The 12,706-nt window shown below is 48.8% G+C and overlaps 1 protein-coding gene across 1 annotated transcript in view; it reads right to left on the reverse strand.

Moving 5' to 3' along the window:
* STXBP6 (syntaxin binding protein 6) overlaps positions 1 to 11,632 on the reverse strand; it is a 496,860-nt gene extending 485,228 nt beyond the window's left edge. Inside the window, exon 1 of the mRNA XM_085627350.1 lies at positions 10,826 to 11,632. The gene's annotated coding sequence lies outside the window, so the exon portion shown is untranslated. The remainder of the gene's footprint in view (positions 1 to 10,825) is intronic.
* Between the last annotated feature and the right edge of the window lie 1,074 nt (positions 11,633 to 12,706).

Consider the following 12,706-nt stretch of genomic DNA (forward strand, 5'->3'; position numbering starts at 1 on the left):
TCCGCCGCCAAACTGGCATCAAACAAATCGCGCAGAGCACCTGCACCCGAGGGAATGAAAACTACAGTGGCTCCCTGTGAAGCAAGAGATCGCTTTTACATCTTTACACATTGTATTGAAGGCTCTGCAGGGCTCTGGTCCTGTGCCCTTGCGACGGAGCCTAAAGAAACACACTCCAGGACGGGGTCTTCGCTCAGTCGCAGCCGCCCTCCTTCGCGTCACAAGATTTCGGAAGGCTAGACAAGGTGGGCGAGCCTCTACAGTTCAAGCATCTTAACTTTGGAATCAGCTGCCAGCTGCCCTTAGAGCCTCCATCGATGGATCTATTGGGCTTAGGAAGGCTTTGAAGACCTGGCCTGCCCCAAGTAATTCTATTGGCTGCGTTAGCCTCTAGCCTTACTCTCACTGCTGGCCCTGTCTAGATGAAGTGTATAGCGCCAGGATACCTGTAAGGTGACACCTGTGCTCTAGAAATCTAATATATATATATATATATATATTATATATATATATATATATAAATAAAAGAGACGGGCTAGAGGTGCAGGGGCTACCTTGGGGTCCCCCAGGTACAACACTTCCAGCCCTGGCCTCTTTTTGAGCCATGAACACTATGCATGCAAGAATTTAAGCCCTTACTTACCATGCTAAGCACAGAACTACAAGTCCCAGAATGCAATGTGTAATGGCCAAAAAGCCAGGACTGCTTGAAAGTGGCACATGACAAGGGGCCCCTTGCAGCTCAATGCAGAATACTGGGTCCACGTCTGCCCTGGGTGTGGAAACGAAGCCTGTAAAACCACCGGGCATCTGGACAGGAAAATGGGACGCCTGGCTCAAACCCACCCCCTCCTAGAAGAGGAGGAAGCATGCAACCCTACCCCTCTGCAGCCCGCGAGACTACCCCTCCTACACCATCAAATGGCCCCTGCAGCAAACTGCTGGGGCCCCTCATGCAGTGCCTGAAGCTATAAGTTTCAGACTTGTCATGTCAGTATTGGAGGTTTCCTGCCCACACCCTTCAACAACACACACCCTGTGCCCGATAACGTGAAGAAGGCTTTCTGAACAACACCCACCAGCCGTAGAAAAACAGAGATCTTAGAGCTAGAAGGAAATGACGTATCTACTGCTGGAAATCCCAATGAACTGCCTAGCCTGAGACACACCTGTGCTTGAGTCTCGGATTGTATTCACCCACAGAGCTGCAGTAGGGCGGGCGGGGGTTGACGTGGGCGCTTTTAGCGGGTTCCACAACTGTGGGTAATGGAGTCTACACACATCAAAAGAGTAATATTAGAACGAGAGCCCCCAAGCGAATCACAGTAGCACTTTAATGAAGTCGCTTTAATATCTTGCAGTGTTGGTACTTGGCATACCGAGAGTGTGTCTACTTGACAATTACCTTTCAGCTGCACTTACATTTCAAAGGTGGGCTCGCAAGAGAGGGCGACTGAGGGGACTTCCGGTTGAGATTGGAGATGTTCAGCCCAGGGAGCACAGCTAATGCCATTTTTTTTAAAGTATGTCACAATCGAAATGAAGGATTACTCCTGGGGCACCGTTGTGTGTGTGTGTGTGTGTGTGGGGGGGGGGGGGGGGTGGGGGGGGGGGGGGGTCACCAGCGGTGGTATTGGTCCTGACCTTTCTTGAGACTGGCACTGGATGGCACAAACATTAAGACAGGGGTGTTTGTGGGTGCATTACTGACAAATGTCCATTAAGATGCGATTTTACAATTGCTTCCTAGAAGGCTGCTGGACTTCAGGCAGGGAGGTCTTAACATTTTCACCCCCGTTATCCGTTAGGCCTACAGGGAGGTGTGGTTAACTGGCATCCTAGTGTTCTGAATATCTTGGCGTTTTTGCAGGCTGGCAAGAGGGGTTCGAAGCACCAGGCAGGGGGTACCCCGGCTGTTAACAGAGCATCCCTCAGGGCGACCATCTTCGGGCTCAGCGACTGGAGGCGACAGAGGTTGAGGTGCGGCTAATCTTAGGATTATCAATCATCAATAAAGGTTGTAAGAACAACCCACTAGTTTTTCTAATTCCTAATATGTACATGCCACCAGGACATCCATCATCACTCTTTAAATGAGATTTGGTGCAGGACAAAAAAACTGGAACCTCTTCAAGCGTCTCTTACTCACTGCAGGGGACTTGAATGTCCACACGGTTTGGAGACTGAGAAAGATGCACGCGAGGAGTCCGTCACCCGGAGGCCAGAGTGACGGAAAGCCGTGAATCCCAACACGAGAAGACCATCGATAGGGTGCGGCAAATTTACTTCACGATCCTCAAATCAGCCAGCTGGGAGAGGACCATTTGCAGGTTCCTACACGTTGTACCGGATGGCCATGCGTAGGATTGTATTTATGTTAGTTCTGGCCAATCATTTGCGATTAATTAAGGAATATCACGAAAGACCATCACTTGGAAGTAGCGTCAGCCAGAGAGGACTTCAGAACCAGGAGCCAATGGAATGAGATCAATGACCCTCTCCCAGTTGGAATAAGTGAGTGCAGGAGAGGTGGTTCGATTAGATATCCCAGTGTTAACCTCGGGGACAGGGTGGAGAGGACCCAATCAGCAGTTTCCTTACATCGGATTGGAACACCGGGGACTGCTGGGGTTTCACAGCACTCATACAATTGTATCTCAACACTGGATAAGGGCTGCTATGGAGGCGCCGTCTTTCAAACCAGTTACTGACTCCACCCAAGGAGACATGGAAGCGGAAGAATGACCTTTTGACTAAATATTGGACTAGACTCTACTTTGAGGAAAAAACAAAAAGCAGTGGTAAACCATAAAAACAAAAGATAACTTCCTGAATCAGAATCAAAACTAGGTGACTGATCAGTAACCGATTTCCTAAATATTGGGTGGCAAAGCATTGTGTGCTAAACATAGTTTGCAAAAATATTACCCAATTGGAATTAATAACTGAGAAACTACATCTACTGTTGCGATTTTTATACAAATGGTATTTAGGCGATAACATTTGTCTGGAGATGATATTTAGACTATGACATTCTGGCTTACAACCCTTTGAACAGCTGGACTGCTAGGCTAAGAATGTTCTTTTAAGAGGGCCAGAGGGGGGAACAAACTGGTCAAACCACCTCTGTCCTTGAAAGGCGTCTTTCTGGAAATATATTTTAGTTAAGAATTTTTGCATGCTAAATAATGGACTTTAAAATCTTTCTAAGTCCATGTTTTATTCCTGATTACGGTTACTGCAAGAGATGACGTGGTAACCCCAACTTGGCTCAAGGGTATTGGTTATACATTTAAACACAATTCGGTCTCATTTGGGAGAGGGGGGGGGGGGCTATGGATTAATGTGTTACTGGATTTACAAATTCCTCTAATTCCACAAAATTCTGTATCTGAGGAATGTCAGCCTGCCTTTATTTCCGGTCTCTAAGGCAGTTCCATCCTCTGGACTAGGACCTGCCATGTTACTCCTAAAGTGATTCTTAAATGGTATGTTATACAGGTTTGTAGAGACCACTATCACCGGGGGCGGTATCCTCGGAGCCGAATAGGTGTGAGCCTGGACAAACCTAGGACCCGGGATAAGGAGACTGAAAAGCAGATCATCGGCTGTGAAGGACATCGAGTCTTTATCAGATATTACACCAGAATTGGATCATCGGCTGCAGCCCCATTATAACTCAGAATGGGGATATTAGCCAACACCCAATGCTTGGCAAAAAGCATTGTCTGGCTGATTCATAGCAAATGGCGATTGTAGAAATTTGCTAAATTTTCATCAACTGCTTCCATGCAACATCCAAGATATTTGTTAATCATCTCTTGGATCAACTGGTAAACTGGTTTGATGGAAGGATTTGCTATATCGGCACCAAACTGCCGTTATGGCTGGGTTTTCAGATAGTCGCAATTTTGTGTCGGCCGTTATAGTGCATTTGGCGATCTCAGCTAGAAATATTCCTCTCTCTCTCTGACAGGGCTAACCATAATATACAAGTCAACATTTTCAGCAGATGCCTTTATAGAAAGCTGGTCTGCTTTTGTAGCCCCAATGCGAGAGCCTGCTATTCAGCACATATTGAGGCAGCATCCATACAGGATTTAATAAAGGACTCCAATTCCCACAAGGCAACGTGATAATCTTTCAGCCCATTGGGGCACACGATGACGCCAAATGTCGGTTTATTGGAGGACTCGAATGCTACCTTCTGACTTTAAGCCTATGAGGAAGATATATTATCAAAACGCGTCAGGCGATGTCAGGTGCTTTTAAATTTCTGTATAATACAAAAAACAGTGGTCCTAGACCGTCTTTACAGAGACATAAATCAATCTCCTGTTTGGGATATTTAGTAACAATTTACATGAGCATTCTTAAGGCACAATGTACCTGCTCATCGTATTCAATACCTTATTCAAAAACTGAAATAAAGAAGGGCAACAACCCGTAGCCTACTCCACCGTGCATGCTATTCTTATGCCAATGGTGTACAACTCAAGGAGATTTTCAAAGTGATGTACTTTTATCACCAAGTATAGACGGTTGCTCCAGATGGAACGTTCGTGAAGGGAAAGTGCTCATGTGTAAAGAGGTGTAGAAAAGACTTCAAAAGCAGTGACACAAGGGAAGAAAACATTCGTATTTCTGAACAGCTGGACTGGTTGTAATTCACCGTCCTATTGGGCCTGGCCACGTTTGCAGTAAAAAATCTCAATTTAATTACAATTTCAATTTACATAGATATATATACTTGTGTGGCACGATTAGGAATGAGTGTGGGGTCCCGGCTAAATATAGGGGCGTTGACGTTTCGACCCGTCTTGTGGCCACGAGGGTAATTCGAGAGTTTTGTAGAGCGCTGCGTGTGCTCTGAGGTGGCTTCAGGGCACTAGGGCTAAATCACAAACCGTGCAAGCAAGTAGCGGAGAGGAACGGGAGTGGCCCACCACTGAAACAGGTGGGATGGGGGGGGGGGGGTGCAGATGATAATCTCTAGAACACTACCGCCCCCCGCGCGCGCACGGGATGTTTCACCTGGAAATCTCTGAAAGTCAGAAAGAAGCATTCAATCTGTGAGTTAGGTATTAAACACACACATATATATATACACACACACACACATATACACATACATACATACACACGCACACACACACACACGCACACAGAGGCTTTTTTTTTTATTATTTCACAGGTGCGGCTCATTGGTTACACATTTCACTTTGCACATTTGCACAAATCTTACATGTGACTGTACATATGACATTAGTTCTAATTTACGCAGACTTGCTTACAGCGTTACCCTTAGGGATTCATCCCGCAATAGGTTTACATAGTCTTGAATATGTAGATGGAAGGCTACTGTGATGTTTTCTGTAAATATGTTCCCAATCAGATTACACACAAGACGAGATTTTTTCATCGCAAGTAAGGTGCATTTTAAACATTAGGCCTCGTCATAAGAATTGTATTATTGTAGATTCATGAAGTATTTCATCTCATGATCTTTCAGATGTCCCTATGTTTAGCACCGTATCCTTACTCTATAGCTGTGGAATAATTGACACACGTCGATAGGCATTGGCACTTTGAATTGAATGTGTCTTTATGATATATTTAGGTGGTTGCGCTAAGCATTTATAACAGCGATATTTTGCACAAGTAAAAGAATATACATTTATTTATTCTTTGTAAAATTGATTGTTATTTGCACTTACATCGATTTTAAATATTTTATATTTATTTTATTTGATGTACATACCAACACAGGTTTTTAAATTATTTATAATTCAATTACCATGCGCTTACTACTTTTAAATGCGTTGTTTTGCACTAATATATCAGTCAAGTCTGTTATCGATATTAATGTGTAGGCAGTCACATGATCAATTGAATGTTTGCACAGTCACTTTAAAAGCCAACTTTTCATTGGTTCATGTTGTCATGTGATCAAGGCTCGGAGGAGCCGAAACGTTATGGCGGCAGAAAGGCACAAAATAAAATAATCAGCACTCAACTTTGGTCCGTGTCCGTTTATGCTGTGACGGTGTGGAGTGGCATTCACAGCAAGCTTACGGATTCATATATATATTCACTGAAAAAACCATAGGTTTCACACACGTTATAGTTAGGAATTAGCATTTAAAAAACCTTGCAAATTCAGTGAAAAAACCATAGGTTTCAAACACGTTATAGTAAGCGGACATTTTACTCATAAAAAACCAATGAAATTCCCCAGTTATAGTTAGTGCAGGCAACTATAACTCACGCGACCGCAATCCTCTGCTGATGCTAATACTGTATTTAGACACTTATTTGCCCATGTCTTCTTCCATTAAATTTTAGCTATACATATATTACAAATTTTTTTTTTTCATAAAGACACACGTCATCAGCAGAGGATTGCGGTCGCGTGAGTTATAGTTGCCTGCACTAACTATAACGGGGGAATTTCATTGGTTTTTTATGAGTAAAATGTCCGCTAACTATAACGTGTGTGAAACCTATGGTTTTTTCAGTGAATTTGCAAGGTTTTTTAAATGCTAATTCCTAACTATAACGTGTGTGAAACCTATGGTTTTTTCAGTGAATTTGCAAGGTTTTTTAAATGCTAATTCCTAACTATAACGTGTGTGAAACCTATGGTTTTTTCAGTGAATTTGTACGGTTTTTTAAATGCCAAGTTACTTTACGCCGTTCGTGGCGTGCGCGCCCACTTAACGCAGTTCGTTCCGTGCGCGCACGGTGCGCTTTGCGCACCGTGCGCGCACAGAGAGCACGCGGTGCGCTTCGCGCACCGCGCGCCCACTTTACGCAGTTAGTGCCGTGCACGCACGGTGGGCACGCGGTGCGCTACGCGCACCGCGTGCCCACGTTACGCTGGATGGGCCATGTACGCATGATGCGCTTCGCGCACCGTCCGCACACGGAAGACATATTATGCGCTTCGTTGTGAAAGGTAAACTATTAAATGTTCTTTTATCATGTTTGACATGCGCAAAAGGTGCCCTGCGGGCACCTTTTGCACACGGGGGGGAAAATGTGGATAATCTTTTTTTTATAATTAATTTTTACCGTACGCTAAGCGTAATCGCCGTTTTTTCGAAAAAATATAGAATTGAATTTTTTGCCTTGGGGGTTCTTTTGGGACTCCTTAATCAAGGATAGGTGGTTAGGAGCTGTCTAACCTGCCCCTTTACATGTTTTCAACCTTTGTTTTTCCTCCCCCCCTCAGAGTGCGAGAGAGAAAATGGCGGCCGCCGCTTCCTGGTTTCGACCGATTCGAATGTTTACTAAGATCTAACAGCCACTCAGAATCGCGCACGGCACCGTACGCGTACGGTAAGCTTACCGTAAGCGCACGGTAAGCGCACCGTAAGCTGCCACAGATATATATATTGATTTAAATGCTATTTTCTCAGGAACTACTGAACAGATTTACACCAGACCTACAAAAGGCACTTCCTTGACCTGGAGACTACCTCTCTGCCAAATTTCAAGTAACTCTGTTCAGCCGTTCGGGCTGTAGCTGTGTCTAAAGGTCCTATGGAAAAATGCATGGGAAAAACGCGTTTTGGGACACCCCTTTTTTCTCAGCCCCCGCTTGACGAATCCCCCCGAGACTTTCAGGGTAGGAGCGGAGCGTAGCGCCCCATTAGTTTTGAAAATTTCGCGAGGATTCGTCGACCGGCGCAAAAGTTATTCCAAATAGAATGTTGCGATTTTCCTATGGAAACAGGGTCCTAACTATAACTACCTACTGGCGACCGCCAGTAGGTAATATATATATATATATACACACACACACACACACACACACACACATATACACACACACACACACACACACACACACACACACACACACACACAGGGCTTTAAGTGATATGAAAAAACTGGGGGGCCTCCCAATAGTCATTGTAATTAAGGGTGTGGCTTAAAGACACGTAAGCTACAAATCTGTGTTTTGCACAGTGTGCCACCGACTTGTATTTTGCTGTTTCATTGCGTCCAGATATATGATACAACAAGTCACATCATAACTACACGTCAGGACTATTGGCTTTGTCAATGGTTGCGAGTTGCATACGATAAATAAGCAGCAACTATGGCTTGTCATATATAATATTGAAAAAACTTCCACTTAAAGCCCTGGTGACACCACGACAATGTTGCTGCTCCTAAGATTCAAAAAGAGAAGGGAAATCCAGAGAGAAAATGACTCTTTAAAGGATTTCACTTGCCCTACAAACTCACCTGGCATGACGTCACTTCTCCACTAGTGCGAAGTGAGTACTGTGAGCAGCGCACATCGATGTGCCTGCTGTCACTGCAGTCCGGAAGAAAACACAAGCATAGGCATAGCCAATAGGTCTCGCATTTGGGACATTATAAGAGTGTAGCTATGCAACAGTTGCATAACTAAATACTTATAAGGTCCCAAAAGCGAGACCTATTGGCTATGCGGCCGTGAAAGCAATCGCAGTAAAGCGCGGCGCGCGCGACCGCGCACATGCACTGTAGCGCTAGGCTGGCCTGGTAGCACTTTTTGGAGCCCTCTCAATAAGTCTCGCCAGACCAGCGCATGCGCTGGGTCAGGCGAGACCTAAAAAACGGACCGCCTGTGCCAGGGCGCAAAACAGAGCCCGATAGAGGCCCGTTTCGAGGCCCGCTTAAAAAAAACTGCCGGTGCTCAGGCCCACTTAAAGCCCTGTATATGTGTGTGTGTTTGTGTGTGCATATATACACACACATATACATACACACACGTTGGGAATCAATTAGGTGTGAGATGTATTGTGTACATCAGTTGTACAGTTCAGTGAAACACACTTTCCGTTAATGGTTTGTTGTGAGGTCAGCACGGCTTCAACTCACATTTTGGAATGAACAACAAGAAGGTAAAGCTTGTATCCCATGTCAGGGATGCCTATAACCTTGAAGGGGGCCCTTCATATGTTTCCCGAATCCCGAGACAAATCTGGGTTTAAGAGGCGGATTAAAGAGGCCCCGGTGCAAAAATAATGATGGAGAAAATGTGAAATGCGATTAAAAAAAATATATATACGCTTTTAGCGGGAAATCTGCCCCGAGTTGCCCTTTCTTTCCCTCCAGTTTCTTCAAGTTACTCACTCCCTGCGTTTCCAAGACCTGGGGCCTGGGCGATGGTCCTTTGGGGGCCAAAGGGGTGGGGTCTGCAGCTCAGCCTTTATTAATGTAAGATCTCCCCCTAAAATAGGAAACGGGCGTTTTGACCGACGTCAAGGTTGTAGGAGTTTTAAATGCGCCCCTGCGGTGTCTGCTTCCGCACCGCTCTGCGCACATGTTTGCAATGTATAGAGGCAGTCTGTGTGGGGGTGGAGGCCCCGAGAAGTCACCGGGTGTGTGAGCGAAGGTATCCCACGCCAGGACTCTTGAAAACAAGTCATCATTGTGTTTGTCAAATTATGACGCCTCCATTTGGCACACTTCTTGTAATTGTGTTAGACAAAGAGACAGTGTCGTATATCCATATTCAGGTGCATCAGTTATTTAAGAAGGGGATTTATAAATAATAAAGGTTTGAGCAGGTGAACGTCTCCGAACACCCACATTCCTGTGCTCTTCTCGGCCGAGAATGCACAACATAAACTGCACGCACTGGGTACTCCTGAGACCGTCACTGCACGCACTGGGTACACCCCAGCCCCTCACTGCACGCACTGGGTACTCCCCAACCCCTCACCGCACGCACTGGGTACTCCCCAACCCCTCACTGCACACGCACTGGCTACTCCCGAGCGTCTCACTGCACACACACTGGCTATTTCCTGGGCCCCTCACTGCACGCATGGTTTACTCCTGAGCCTCCCACTGCACACACTGGCTACTCGTGAGCGTCTCACTGCACACACGGTTTACTCACAAGGTCCTCACTGCACACGGTTTACTCCTGAGCCCCTCACTGCAACCAGTGGCTACTTCTGAGCCCCTCACTGCACACAATAGCTGCCCCTGGGCCCCTCACAGCACACTAGGTACTCATGGGTCCCTCACTGCACACACAATCTACTCCGGAGGCCTCTCACTGCACACACGATCTACTCCGGAGGCCCCTCACTGTACACACGATCTACGCAGGAGCCCCTCACTGCACACACGATCTACTCCGGAGGCCTCTCACTGCACACACGATCTACTCCGGAGGCCCCTCACTGCACACACGATCTACGCAGGAGCCCCTCACTGCACACACGATCTACTCCAGAATCGGAGCCCTCCCTGTGCTATAACGCACTCTCACTGCACGCACTGCCTACTTCTCAGCCGCACACGGTTTTCTCCTGCGGCTCTCACAGCATACATCGTTTAATCCCGAGAACCTCCCTGCACACACAGTCTACTGCTGATTCTCTCACTAGGCACACTGGCTACTCCGGAGCCTCTCGCAGGACACGTCATCTACCCCAGCGCCTCGCGCTGGGCACACTGGCTGATCTGAAGCCTTTCACTGCACACACCCTCTACCGAGTCCCGAGTCTCCCACTGTATCTAGCTGCTACTCCTCCAGGTCTCACTGCACACTTGATTTACTCCCCGAGTCCCTCACTGCAAACAGCGCCTACTCCCGATCCTCTCACTGCACATACCTACCATCTACTTCTGGACTACTACCTGCACAGCTAACTGCCAAAGCCCACCTCTGCCCATACAAATTGTGGCACCACCCTGCCAGTGCCACACCCACCTCAGCATGAACTGGCACCCCTCCCTGCACAACCCGTCCTAACTCCCTGCGCACATCATTGGCTGATGCTGGCGTGTAAAGGAAGGGAGAGGCACCGACCTGTACGGAGGGGTCAGCCCCACGGGGCCCGCACCGGTGATGGGGTCACTGTGGGGTCGCAGAGGGCATCCTCCCCACAAGATGCTGTAGGTCCTGCTGTCCCCGTGGCTCCAGCGGTTCCTGCTCCTCCAGCTGATGCAGGACCAGCCCCTCCCACTGCTGTTCCTGCTCCTCGTGCTCTTCGTTTCCGGCCCCTCCTGCTTCTCAGGGTCCAGTCCACGTGCTGGCGCGACCCCTCTGCTGCCCTGCAGCTCCCGAGCTTCGGGTCTAACTAGTGGCAGAGCACGCCCCGGACCCCCTGCAGGTCTAGGGTTCAGATCCTCCTCCTGGGGCTGTTCCTGCTGGAAAGGCTGCAGTTCCTGCTGGGACTGCCCCTGTTGGCAAGCTCCGGGACGGTTCCTGCAGCTCCTTAGACTGGTTGGGCCGTGCACTTCCTGCAGCTAGAACTGCAGCCCCTGGTGTCTCAGCAGGCCCTGCTGGGAAAGCTCCCGTTCCCGCTGGGGCAGCCCCTGTTCCTGCTGGCAAAGCTCCCGTACCCGCTGGAAAGGCTGCTGTTCCTGCTGGGACTGACTGTCTCTGTTGGCAATGCTCCGGTCCCTGCCGGGACGTCTCATGCAGCTCCGGAGACGTGGGGGGGGGGGGGGCAGGGGGCGTGCACGTACTACAGCTCGCCCTGTCCTGCTGCCTCTTCTCCTGTACCACGTGGTCCCAGAGGGCGGTCTCTGGAGACCCCCCGGAACAGGCTCCTACACCCCGACCCTCCACCACGGACTGGCTGACTCCAGACACTGAGCGGGAGAGAGGACTGCCTTCTCCCGGGAAGGGGAGAGTCAGGGGGCGGGTCTGTGAGCCAGGGCCCATCCCCTGTCCCTCCCAGCACTGCTGAGAGCGCCAAAGCTTGGGACAGCCTCTGTCAGCAGTGCAGAGCCCCACAGGAGGCAACTACAAGAGACAGCCCTTTTCAGCACTGCAGAGAGCCCCGCAGGAGGCACCTACACGAGACAGCCCCTGTCAGCACTGCAGAGAGCCCCGCAGGAGGTACCTCCATGAGACAGCCCCTGTCAGCACTAGAAAGAGCCCCGCAGGAGGCACCTACATGAGACTGCCCCTGTCAGCACTAGAAAGAGCCCCACAGGAGGCACCTACATGAGACAGCCCCTGTCAGCACTAGCGAGAGCCCCGCATGACACACCTACGAGAGACAGCCCCTGTCGGCAGTGCAGAGGGTCCCGCAGGACTCAGAGACACCTACACAATACAATCCTTGCCTGCACTACTAAGGGCTCCGGAGCCTGAGACATCTGCACAAGACATCCCCAGCCAGCAATGCTGACCGCCCCACAGTAAGAGACACCTCAGAAGACAGTCTCAGCCAGCAATGCTGACAGCCCTACAGTAAGAGACAGTGCAGAAGACAGCCCAAGCCAGCAATGCTGAGAGCCCCATGGCAAGAGACAGCTGTGGAAGACAGACCCAGCCAGCAATGCTGAGAGCCCCACAGCAAGAGACACTTCAGAAGACAGTCAAAGCCAGCAATGCCGAGAGCCCCATGGCAAGAGACAGCTGTGGAAGACAGACCCAGCCAGCAATGCTGAGAGCCCCATGGCAAGAGACAGCTGTGGAAGACAGACCCAGCCAGCAATGCCGACAGCTCCACAGCAGGAGACACTGCAGAAGACAGTCAAAGCAAGCAATGCCGAGAGCCCCATGGCAAGAGACAGCTGTAGAAGACAGCCCCAGACAGCAATGCTGAGAGCTCCACAGCAAGAGACAGCTGTGGAAGACAGACCCAGCTAGCAATACTGAGAGCCCCATAGCAAGAGACAGCTGTGGAAGACAGACCCAGCCAGCAATGTTGAGAGCCCCACAGCAAGAGACAGC

The sequence above is a fragment of the Triturus cristatus genome, chromosome 9 (assembly GCF_964204655.1).
Source record: "Triturus cristatus chromosome 9, aTriCri1.1, whole genome shotgun sequence".
NCBI classification, from domain to species: Eukaryota; Metazoa; Chordata; class Amphibia; order Caudata; family Salamandridae; genus Triturus; species Triturus cristatus.